At 42.5% G+C, this 13,050-nt stretch overlaps 1 protein-coding gene across 1 annotated transcript in view; it reads left to right on the top strand.

Annotated features, from left to right (window-relative positions):
* The window catches only part of LOC149345310 (uncharacterized), a 67,997-nt gene that overhangs the window by 54,522 nt on the left and 425 nt on the right, over positions 1-13,050 (top strand). The window lies entirely within an intron of this gene.

Genomic DNA, 13,050 nt, shown 5'->3' with positions numbered 1-13,050 from the left:
TGACGCAAGTTTATAGGTGTAGTGTATTTTATACGATAAAGCTGGACAGAAAGAGCACGGAGTCGTTTTAATAAATAGTCAATTTGGGAAGACCAACACATGTTGGAATCAAGATATACGCCAAGATATTTAACACTGCTCGAGTAGGGTAGTGGCGAACATTCGCAATTGGCACAGTTGCTACCATGCAGTAGAACCGACTGGGTAAGATCAACATTCTTGTGCGGATTTCTGAAACATATTAACACAGTTTTGTTTATGTTGATGTATATTTGATTTCCAGATAGCCAGTCTACTATTTTATTGATATCGTACTGAAGTAATTTCAGTGCGAGTGGGCTAGATTCATGGGATATCACTAAAGCTGTATCATCAGCATACTGAAATAATTTTGCATTTAATGTAAGGTTAACCATATCATTTACATAAATATTAAACAAAAAGGGTCCCAAAACAGAACCTTGTGGAACGCCGTACTGAATATCAGAAAAAGCACTAAATGATTCTTTAATTTTCACTACTTGCTTACGCTGTGACAAATAACTTGCAAAAAATTGTTGGTATGGACCACGGAATCCAATACTTTCCAACTTACTTAACAAAACAGAGTGCTCCACGGTATCGAATGCTTTCGATAAATCCAAAAACAACCCAAAAACACATTGATTAACATCCAAGTTACCATTGATAAAATCACAGCAATCTTCGAGAAGCTCAACCGCACCAATATTACGAATGAAACCATACTGTGTAGTACTCAAACAAGAATAATTGTCACAAAAACATGTCATATATTGGTGCACAATTTTTTCCATCAGGATGCTAATGACTGGTAGTATGGCAATTGGTCTGTAATTTGTTTGATCTGTCTTTTTTCCCGACTTGTAGATGGGTCGTAGTAATGAGATCTTCAGACCTGATGGTATTTCTCCTGTCTTGAAACACCCATTAAGTACATTCGCAGCCTTTATCCAGAAAAGTATGAGGTATGCACTATGATCGATGACTGTAACGCTGATATCATTGTAATAACGGAATCCTGGCTAAATAGCAAATAACGAATAATGAATTGTTTAAATGTGAAAACCGATATGTTGTTTTCCGCAGTGACCGAACGGGCAGAGTTGTTGGCGGTGTCCTAATTGCTATTAATGAGTGTATTGACTGCTTTCTAGTACCTATTGCTACGAATTAGGAGCTAATCTGGTGCTGCATAAATATTAATTTTGAAAAACTAATCCTAGGTGCATGTTACTGATCCCCCCCGACTGACACATCATTTTGGGATAACCTACACGATTCCTTAAATCATATTAGCACCCGTTTCCCTGCAGCTGAAATCTTGCTCTTAGGCGACTTCAATTTTCCGAATATTGTCTGGTCACATAACAACCCCTTTTCTACCGCTTCGTCCACTGAATCCAAGTTGTTTATTTCCATTTGTTCAGATTTCAGCCTATCACAGATTGTTAGTCTTCCCACACGTGTAATGCAAAACACAACATCACTACTTGACCTTATTCTTACGTCATCAGCGGATAACTTATCTGCGGTTTCACACCTGCCCGTGCTGAGCGATCATGATATCTTACACGTCACGCTAACTGTGACTCAAACAAAAATTAGCCGACAGAAAAGAAAATTTCGTGATTATAACAAGGCTGATTACACCACCATCAACAGCGAGCTCTGCTCATTTTTAGATGTTTTTTGTCACTCCGTCAGGATCGGCCCATAGAAACTAACTGGCGCATGTTCAGGGAAAAAAATTCAGAATTAATCAGCCGACACGTCCCCCTTAGAACCTCCTACACCAGCAGTAAAGCCCCTTGGTAGAACACGTACTTAAACAGGTTATCCAACAAAAAAAGCGTTTTCACTAACGAAAAAGCGTTTTATTCCATTCAGCTAAACAGTCGTCAAAACCGACAGCTTGGCTAGCTACAAAAAAGCGGCAAAGACTTATAATACTTCCTTAAGGTCAGCTAAATTTTCATTTTTAACACTACTCTTTCACAATTATTAGCGACTAATCCAAAACGTTTTTGGAATCTTATACGAGGAGGTACTAATCAGGACGGCTTATCACTACTCACAAGCTCTGGGAAATCAGTACCACCTCACCTTTGTTCCAAAGTACTGTTTCAAAGTACTTTCATCCCCTGTGCTTACCAATGCTTTCCTCATATCTCGCGTTCAGTTTGTAACCACCAATGAAGTGAACTCACCCTCGGCGCCAGTTCAATCCGACGTTCCGCAAGGGTCAGTTCTAGGTCCTCTCTTATTCCTGATTTACATAAATGACTTACCTTCTCACGTTTCTTCCAAAATTTTCCTTTTGCAGGCGACTGTGTTTTATACCGTAAACTAACTGATGCCTCAGACACTCTATTAATTAAGAATAACCTCAATAATATTATGGAATCTTGTAATGCACAGTGTATGCAATTAAATATTAACAAATGCAAATCAATGAGGGTATCGCGCACTAAACACATAAGTCCCACATATATAACGCCTCAATAGAATCGGTGACATCATACCAGTATCTGGGAGTTCTCATTACCAATAATCTATCTTGGAAATCGCATGTCAATTACATCACTTCTAAAGCCAGTAACACCCTTAGATATATACGCCGAAATTTCTGCCTTGCATCATCACCATTAAAATTAGTATCGTACACAACTTACATTGGTCCACAACTTGAATACGCGTCATCTGTTTGGGATCGCGGTCACATAACACTCATATATTCTCTTGAGGCAATACAAAACCGCTCAGCCCGGTTTATCTTAAACAACTACCAGATGACCGCTAGTGTTACTAATATGAAAACCTACTTACAAGTACCACTTTTATCGGCCCGAAGAAAGCTGTCTCGCCTGTCTCTTTTTCATAAAATATGCTACCATAACAGAACCTTGCATCTTTGGGTTCAACCACCGTCATACATTTCAACTCGCCATGACCAAAGCAAAAAGGTGCATTTTCCACACTGAAATACGCTTGCATATTCATACTAATTTTCTCCTCGGATAAGCAATGACTAATAACCTATCTCCATCACTAACTAGTATATCTGAAATAGAGAACTTAAATCCGCAGTACAGAGCTTCTTTTCATAGCTGGTGCTGATATCGTCATGGCTTTCATAGACGGCGTTCATACTCCCATTATGGCTGTTTGTTTATTAGGAACTGTATTCCTTGTTTTATATTTGTTTTTTTTTGTCATATATTTCTGTATTTATTAACCGATTCCAAAATTTACCGTTTGTACTTTTGTTCTTTTCATTCTTTTTGTGTGCTTACTTTTGTTTTTGTACTGGTTTTACAGAGATTGTGCATAATTTTTACTAATAACTTTTTGTGCACAATGTGTATTGCTTTGCATCCGCCCCTCCCCTCTATAATGGACGTTTGTACCCTGAGGGTATAATAAACAAATAAATCTCAATCTGGCTTAGAGTATGGTGGTAGTTTTGTTCACTGCGCTAGCAGTATGGCCTCCTTTCACAAAAATAAAAATGTTTAGCATGATGGATTTTAATGGCGCAAGGGCTTCTGCGTCGAAAGAGCGCCATGGCACAAATAATTTTTCTGCTACTCAAGGTGGGGTCAAAGACCCATTTCCCAAGCATTTCACCCTAAATAAGCCGAGCACCAGACCAGGGGAACGTTTGTACCCATTGGATCACTGGCGGGTATCAGGCGGCAGGGCGGATCGAACACCGCATCTCTTGCAAGAGAGGCGGATGCTCAGACCATTAGGCCACTGCTGCTTTTTTTTTTCTTTATTGCACTAGGCCACTGCTGCGGCTCAAATGTTCAAATTCAAACATTACCTTGATGTGTGCAGGCATGTACGTGATGTTGAAACAATAGTGCAGACGGTGAGTCATTGGTGCGATATTTAGAAAATATAAACCGAACAGCTTTGCGCTGAATTCTTTCTAGGGCAGTAATATTAGTCTGTGTGAGGATCCCAAACAGTGCATGCATACTCAAGTTTTGGTCTAATCATGGTGCAGTATGCCAACTGCTTAACGTTAGGGAGAGCTTGTTGTAACTGGTGCCTAAGAAAACAGAGATTGAGAAACGAAGAGCATATGGTGTCAATATGTTTATTGCAACTAAGAGTATTTGTTAGTGTTACTCCGAGGTACTTATATGCTTTGACTTCTGAGAGCTCCCGGGTGGGAAGTTTAGATGAAAAGGAATGACTGTTTTTTTATTAGTGATCTTCATGAAAACTGTCTTCTAAGCATTTAGTTTCATGCCTCATGTAACGCACAATTAAGTAATAATTTGTGGGTTATAAATAAGTAAACTCTGGTCACCTGGAACTTCATTAAAAGGAATAGTTGTCGGCAGACAACCTAATCTGGGCAGAATGAGTGATGATGTCGGTAATTTCATTAATATATATAAGAAACAGTAGTTTGGTTTGGTTTAGTTTATTGGGTTTAACGTCCCAAAGCGACTAAGGCTATGAGAGACGCCGTAGTGGAGGGCTCCGGAAATTTCGACCACCTGGGGATCTTTTACGTGCACTGACATCGCACAGTACACGGGTCTCTAGAATTTCTCCTCCAAAGAAATTCAGCCGCCGCAGCCGGGATCGAACCCGCGTCTTTCGGGTCAGCAGCCGAGCACCATAACCACTGAGCCACCGCGGCGTCCAGATTAGGCGAATGCGTCGTGTGGGCTGAAAACATTGCAGAATCCGTGCTGCTTCCGTGCTGCTTTGCAGAATCCGTGCAGAAACAGTAGTGGCACAAGCACACTGCCTTGCGAGACACCAGAAGTGACTGGAAGTTTGTTAGAACAGTGACCATCGATACTAAAATATTGAAATCGGTTAGGTAAATAAGCAGAAAACCAGTTAACAACAAAAGTAGCCAGACCAATAGTTTCAAGTTTATGGATAAATTTACTCTGCGGAACTAAATAAAAAAGCTTTCTCAAAATCTAGAAATATGACGTTTACTTGGCCGGAATTGTCAAGAACCTGATTGAAATTGTGAATTACTGGTGTGAGTTTAGGTACCGTAGAAAAGACTTTGCGAAATCTACGCTCGGAAACCGATAATTTGGTGTTGTCATGTAGAAATGTTTGAATGCAATTAGCTATGATATGTACAAGAAGTTTGCAGCTTGAAGAGGTCAACGGTATGGCACGGTAATTATTAAACAATGGGGAATCACCTGTATTGTGTTTGGGAACGACACGGGCCACCCTCCATTCGGGTTGTAGACTTGAAGACAAAACGGCAGCACGAAAAATGATGGCAAGAAAGTACGAAACCATTTCAGCATAACGATGTAAAATGAGTTAGGTATTTCTTGTTTGTTTGTTTATGGGGTTTAACGTCCCAAAGCGACTAAGGCTATGAGAGACGCCGTAGTGAAGGGGTCCGGAAATTTCGACCACCTGGCGTTCTTTAACGTGCACTGACATCGCACAGTACACGGGCCTCTAGAATTTCTCCTCCAAAAGAAATTCTAGCCGCCGCGGCCGGGATCGAACCCGCGTCTTTCGGGCCAGCAGCCGAGCACCATAACCACTCAGCCACCGCGGCGGCGGTTAGGTATTTCGTCAGCCCAGGAGTTGCTTTTGTTTTAAGATTCTATAGCAACCCAAAAATACGAGGTTGTATAATTTTTGGTAGGTAAGAAAATGCACTATGAATGTATTGATTCAACTTGTCAGCAATATCTTTTTTTGTTGGTGAGCAATATGCTTTCATGCATCATCGCTGGCAAGGATTTTTTGTTTGCTTAAAAAATTCCTAAATTTTGGGTGGTGTTACGAATGAAACTTGGCAAAACGTTTTTAAAGTGATGTCGCTTAGCAGCCACAACAAGTTTGGCCAAAGAAGCCTGCTTCATTTGAATGATGTTGCGAGAGACACGTGCTCTTCTTAAGCTTTTAAGTTTTATTTTGAGACACAAGATTTCTCTCATAATCCAAGTATGAGATTTGCCAGTATTTTTGCCTCTTGTTGGAATAAATCGGTTGATACAATATGTGCACACGAGTTTAAACTTAGACCAGAGTTCAGATGTATTAGCTCCGTCAAAGCTGCTAAGACACAGATCTAAATATTTTAATACACTCCCACCCCTGGCACGCGATAAGTCTTTTGCAAGAACGATTTTCGATGGTACGGCACGTTTATCAGCGACAAAATAGCATGTGAAACGCAAACTCATGACCAGACAATCCTTGGTGGATCGAAACAGCAAACGCTTCAAGAGAGCGGCTCACAAAAATCAAGTCGTGAACGGAGGCAGACGAGCCATGAATACGTGTAGCTTGTCCTACTACCTGTTTCAAATTGTGACACAACATATTAACAAAGAAATGTTCAGTACTTGCGCATTGTTGTGAGTTACATGAGGCCAAATCCCAATCAGTGCCAGGTAAGTTAAAATCACCGACAAGAAATACGTTTTTATATTTGGAAACTGAAGAAACTGAAGCCAAATTGCGTGGAAACTGAAGAGGAGAATCTGGAGCTCGGTAAAACAGCAAATCGAAAAATAGAACTGCCCCTGAAATATAGCTAAAGGAAAATGCTTTCATGGTTATCGATTTGACGAGTTAAAGTCGCATGAATATTGTTTTTAACCAGAACCGCCACTCCGCCGCCTCTTAATAATCTGTCAGGTCGATATATTTCACAAGTTGGACGAAAAACGTGTTTATTATCTATTTCTTCGCGGACTCACGTCTCATTGATGATCACGACATGTGGATTTTAGCCAAGAAGTACCTCAAGCTGTTTGCACTTGTTGATTATGCTCCGCACATTTATGTTTACAAGTCGTAATTCCTTCATGCTCCATGCACGACGTCATTCACTCTTTCGTGTGCTCTGCGATGGCAGTTTCACCCTTGTGCTAGTGTTATCATCCCACGAAAATATTTCGCCTGCAACGAGCAACTCATCATTGATTAAGGTAATCTTAATTTTGCTATCTCTCTGAGCTTTAACACTTATCCATAATAGTTTTCGTTTCCTGAGGGTTTCATTCGAGCAGTCTTTCTGAATAGATACATTTTTTCCTTTGACCTTGTGTGCGTTTTAAGGATTTTTGGCTTTCATCGTAATCTTGGGAAAATATCATCGCAGGCCTGTTGACAGTGTGCTTTCCTAAACGATGAATTGTAGCGAAAAGAAGTACAACTGACATCAAGTACTTATGAGAAGATTCTAGTTAGAATCTTCCGTTTTAGATCGGATTCTTTATCATCTGGTTCCTCGCTTACACCAAAAACGTGTAAATTGGAGCATCTACTGCAATCTCTCACATAAACCAATTTTGACTGCAAGGCGTGAATTCTGCATTACATGTTATGAATACGTTCTGTTTGTTTTTCGAAATCCGCAAAGCGCTTAAGTCAGAAATTGTTTTTTTACGAATTCCCCTGTTGTGTTCTGAGGGCTACAATCTCTGCTTTTCACTTGGAAAGAGCTGTAAGCAACTGCCTAAATAGTTCTTTAGGGAACGAAACAGCGCAACTAAAACGAAGGACCAAGAAAAAGAGAGACACGAACACGCGCTGACTTACAACTGACTGTTTTAATCGGAAAACCACATATAAATAATCTCTAATCGCTGCGTCACAGCCTCACGTCGTCATCGCAAACTACTAACATAAAAAGAAAGGAAAAACCATTGGCGAAAGGTAAGCACCTACAGGCTCCCACGCTTTTCCAACAGATATATCTCGCGCTTAGACAAGGCTATCGAAGTGCTGCTCACACATGAGTCAACTTCTGTGCAGATATGGCACGCCTCTACTACTTCCCGTACCAGTTGTTCTTTATGGCGATACAGCACAACAGGGTTGTCAAAGTACGGAGTGCATAGGCAGGATTTGCAATGTGCAACCAGTTTTGACGAACCGGAGCCACGCAAATAATTAGCGTGTTCCAAAAGGCGTTAGTTGAGGCACCTGCCTGTTTGACCCACGTAGAAATGGCCACACGAGAACGGAATCCTGTAAACGACTCCAACTCTGCACTGCACAAACTGAGTGGCATGACGCACTCCGAACCCTTCTGTGGCGTTGCCGTTTTCTTTCTTGCGTTTCACTGAAGCCGGAACCTTGCTCAGCTTATTAGGCGCTGAAAACAAGACCTTGCCCCCAAACTTCGCCGCTATCTTCTTCCATCTGTGAGACAGCCGATGCACATATGGGACCACCACCCCTTTGTTCTTACTTCCAGTGTCATTTTCAGATACTTTTTCTTTCTTTGTTTTCATTTTCAAGAGTAGCCTGTTGCACGTTGACACTAACACCTCTTCCGGAAAACCTGCTGCTCTGCAACGAGACCATTGTGTGTCAAAGCTTGAACCAACTTCATGCAAGCATGACTTCTTAATTGCCGCTCCAAGGCACGCCATGGCGATCCCGTTCTTGACCAGCTTGGAATGATTTGAATAAAAATCAAGAAGTGGCTTTTGCGTTCTTGGTGCGTAACGCCAACATACATGGTTCCTTTGAAACTTGAAGTTCACATCCAAAAACTGCAGCTTTGCAGGAAACGCAGGACAAGCGTTTGTCCTGCGTGCTTCGTCTTCTTCTTGTCCCTGTCTTTTTATTGCGCTTTTCTAAGTTCAACATGTATTACCAACTCGCCCAACTTTCTGCATGTCTTGTTTTCAGCGCCTAATAAGCTGAGCAAGGTTCCGGCTTCAGTGAAACGCAAGAAAGAAAACGGCAACGCCACAGAAGGGTGCGGAGTGCGTCATGCCACTCAGTTTGTGCAGTGCAGAGTTGGAGTCGTTTACAGGATTCCGTTCTCGTGTGGCCATTTCTACGTGGGTCAAACAGGCAGGTGCCTCAACTAACGCCTTTTGGAACACGCTAATTATTTGCGTGGCTCCGGTTCGTCAAAACTGGCTGCACATTGCAAATCCTGCCTATGCACTCCGTACTTTGACAACACTGTTGTGCTGTATCGCCATAAAGAACAACTGGTACGGGAAGTAGTAGAGGCGTGCCATATCTGCACAGAAGTTGACTCATGTGTGAGCAGCACCTCGATAGCCTTGTCTAAGCGCGAGATATATCTGTTGGAAAAGCGTGGGAGCCTGTAGGTGCTTACCTTTCGCCAATGGTTTTTCCTTTCTTTTTATGTTAGTAGTTTGCGATGACGACGTGAGGCTGTGACGCAGCGATTAGAGATTATTTATATGTGGTTTTCCGATTAAAACAGTCAGTCAGCGCGTGTTCGTGTCTCTCTTTTTCTTGGTCCTTCGTTTTAGGTGCGCTGTTTCGTTCCTTAAAGATGCAATACCAACTCGCCCACTATGCTATGTTGCTGCAAGTTAAATAGTTCTGACCTTTGTTCATTGGAATTATTAGGTCCAGGGTTAGATTCAATGCCACTACATAAAAGCAGTACGAAAAACACAAAAGACGTCTTGGGCAATGATAACACAGCGTTGTGGGCACAGCAGGAAGAAAAGACTGCAGCAGTCATTTCTAATTGTAGTTAAATAACAAGCACCATGTGCAAAACAGAAGAGCGAGTCGTAAGGCAACATGCCTAAATGCGGTCGTCCGCTGTGCCCACTGCAATTCAATTGCAATGCCAATTACGGCCTTCGGAAAGTATTGCCAACAGATTGCAAATATTTTGGAAAATAAAGAGAATTGCATTTTTTTTCATGCTGAGAAAAAGCACAATGGCCACAGTTGTAAAAATTTCATTTCCTGCATCATCATCATCATCATCATCATCATCATCATCATCATCATCAGCCTGACTACGCCCACTGGAGGGCAAAGGCCTCTCCCATGCCTCTACAATGAACTCTCCTTTGCCAGTTGCGGCCATCGTATCCCCGCAAACTTCTTAATATTATCTGTCCACCTAACTTTCTGCCGCCCCTTGCTACGCTTGCCTTCCCTCGGAATCCACTCCGTTACCTTTAAGGACCAGCGGTTATCTTGCCTTCGGATTATATGCTCTGCCCAAGCCCATTTCTTCCCTTTGATTTCATCTAGGACGTCATTAACCTGTCTTTGTTCCCTCACCCACTCTCACCTGCCCTAAGTAGACATATTATCTTACTACTTCCAGCCCCTCGCTACCAATTGCGAACTGCCGTTCCCTTCCTAGGCTGTTGAACATTACTTTGGTTTTCTGCATGTTAATTTTAGCCCCGCCGTTCTGCTCTGCCTGCCTAACTCATTGATCATGCCTTGCAGTTCATGTCCTGAGTGGCTTAGCAATTCAATGTCATCAGCGAATCGCAGATCACTCAGGTATTCTCCATTAACTCTTATCCGCTGCGGGTGGTGCCATACGATTTCTCTTTGCATAGACCATGCGTCTCTGTCAAGCTGAAGGCTAGGTCAAAACACTTATTCGAACCCAGTGCCCGAGTGTTTCCCTCAGATGATCGTGGATTCAGCTTTCGGAGGCGTGACTTCGTTTCATTTCTCAGCGCGCAACCTGCATAGGGGTCTAACGCTAATGTCGCACTAACGATTTTTCTTTCACAACGCATAAGCAGTCTTATGAGCCCTCTGAAGTTTTAGAGGGAAGCTCTACTTCACGACCAAAGCTCCTAGGGTAGATTCACCGCTGAAGCTTTTACTTTCATCATCACCATCAGCCGAACTACGCCCACTGCAGCAGAAATGCCTCTCACATATCTCTCGAGTTAACCCTGGCCTGTGGAAGGTGCGCCCACCCGATCCCCACGAACTTCTTAATCGCATCCGCCCACTTCACTTTCTGCCGACCCCCGCTGCGGTTGCCTTCTCTTGAACCGAGTCCGTTATTTTTAAGGAAAATCGGTTATTTTGCCTTCGCATTACATATCCTGCCCAAGCCCATTTTCCCCTATCGATTTCGATTAAGATATCATTAAGCTCTTTTTGATCCCCGACCCACTCGGTCGTCTTCAGGTCTCTTAACGTTGCGTCTATAATTCTTCTTTCCATAGGTCGCTGCGCTGTCCCTAACTTACGTTGAACCCTTATCGTTAGCCTCCACAACTCTGCTCTATAGGTTAGTACCAGTAAGATACAGCTGTTATATACTTTTCTCTTGAGGGGTAGTGTCAAACTGCCAAGAGTTATCTTCTAGTTATTTCGCTCTCGTGATTAGAATCTGCGGTCACTACCTGCCTTAAGTAGACAGATTCTATTGCCACTTTCATCACTTCGTTACGAATTGTAAACTGCTAAAGTTATCTTTTAACAGAAGTGATCATGTGTGCTGGGCCTTCCAACCTAGGTCAAAGAAAGCATTGCTGCCTTTTGAGTCCTCCCACTCCAATGTGGTAAAGCGGGGTATTGCCTCCTCCTGTTTTAGATCCGCAGTTTTAAAATCATGCACTCATATGTTGAAGTCCAGTATTTCCCTTCAAGTAGAGCGGTTGGAAAAGGCAGGGTACCCGAGGTTTCTGTTAACTGCGGTTGCTGAAACAGTGGCCAATAAGCTCAGTAAAAAGAAAAAAGTTGCTTCCCAAGAACCAGTCGGCCAGAAAAAAGTGGAAGTCTTTCCCTACCTGCACAGGGTTTCACATAATCTCAAAAAGATTTCAGGCAAATATGGCATCGACATTGTATTTTCGGCACCCTGTAAGCTCTCTAGATTATGCAATCTAGTGGGAAAGGGGGATTCGATTCGAGGAACTTGCGGCAAGAAACATTTTGAAGAAAATAAGCGTGTCGCATGTGCAACAGGGGTAATCTACAAGATCCCCCTCAGTTGTGGGCGTTTTTATATTGGACAAACCGGTAGGTGCTGAAATGATCGCTTGAGAGAACATGCGCGTTCCGTGGGGGAGGCGGGGGGTTCGAATCTGCCTGTTCATTGCCGCAAGTGTCGGGGTTGTTGCCCTCAGTTCAGCCAGACCCAGATTGTTGGAAGAAGGAAGGGGCAGCTTGAGAGAGAGATTGTAGAGGCCATTGCCATCTTGCGCTCGCAACCGGATGAATGCGTTAGTTCGCCTTCGGTTTCCATCCTCCAAAAAGAACTGGGTTTCCTTGACAGGTAACAGGTTGGGTGGCTTCCTTTTGACGTTCTTTTTCTTCCTTTGTCTTGTGGTTTTCATGCTTCCACATGCGGTCGACGGTTTTTAACACTTCTGGTATATGTAGATTGTTACTCGCATGATGAGCATTGCATAAGGTTTAAAATCTGATTTCTGTACATTGTGACTCGCATATCTTTCCTGTGCATAGTTGTCAGTTAGGTGTTGTTATCTGTTGCTTTTCATTCATCCTTTTTTACCCGATTGTAAGATCACACGTGCCTCGGTCTTTATAAAGCCATGAAGTTTCAAATAAAATTTTAGTTGCAAGTACCGCCCTGTGTCGTCTTCTTTCTCGGTCCCGTGTCCGCTGCGGTGTCTAGCTCCTTCATGTCTCACCAACTGGCCTACACATCTACCCTCCTAAACTGCTTTTCCCTTCCGAGACTGATCAACATTATTGTGGTTTTCTGGATATTAATTTTTAGACCCAAAGTACTTCTCTCTCTGTCTAACTGATTCATCATGTTTTGCACTTCATCTCTTGAGTGACTTAGCAAGGTAATGTCGTGTGCGAATCGCAGATTACTTAGGTATTTTACATTAGCTCTTATCCAAAACTCTTCCCAATCCAGGCCTCTGGGGGCCTCCTGTAAAGAGGCGCTGAAGAGCATTGGCGAGAAATGTCTCCCTGTCCGACATCCTTTCTTAATGAAATTTCGTTGCAGACTTTGCGGACGGCGTTGACCTTAGATAAATAAATGAATAAATAAATAAATAAATAAATAAATAAATAAATAAATAAATAAATAAATAAATAAATAAATAAATAAATAAACATTGCCGCGACTGAGATTACAACCCGCGGCGGCGCGAACTGCTAAGCGTCGCTGTTCGCTGATTGCCGCAGCCGATCACGTATCGTCTATGTTGTAACCAGATGCCGAGTAACCAGACACCGGGCAGGGAATAGGACGCTGTTTTACGAGGTGCTCACCAGAGCCTCGAACCGACGACTACCGTGCATGACATCCGCACG

This window comes from Amblyomma mixtum, chromosome 5 (genome assembly GCF_055824585.1).
Source record: "Amblyomma mixtum isolate Tamu chromosome 5, ASM5582458v1, whole genome shotgun sequence".
In the NCBI taxonomy this organism is placed as follows: domain Eukaryota; kingdom Metazoa; phylum Arthropoda; class Arachnida; order Ixodida; family Ixodidae; genus Amblyomma; species Amblyomma mixtum.
The sequence above is the reverse complement of the archived record's forward strand: the minus strand, read 5'-3'. Positions and strand labels throughout refer to the sequence as shown.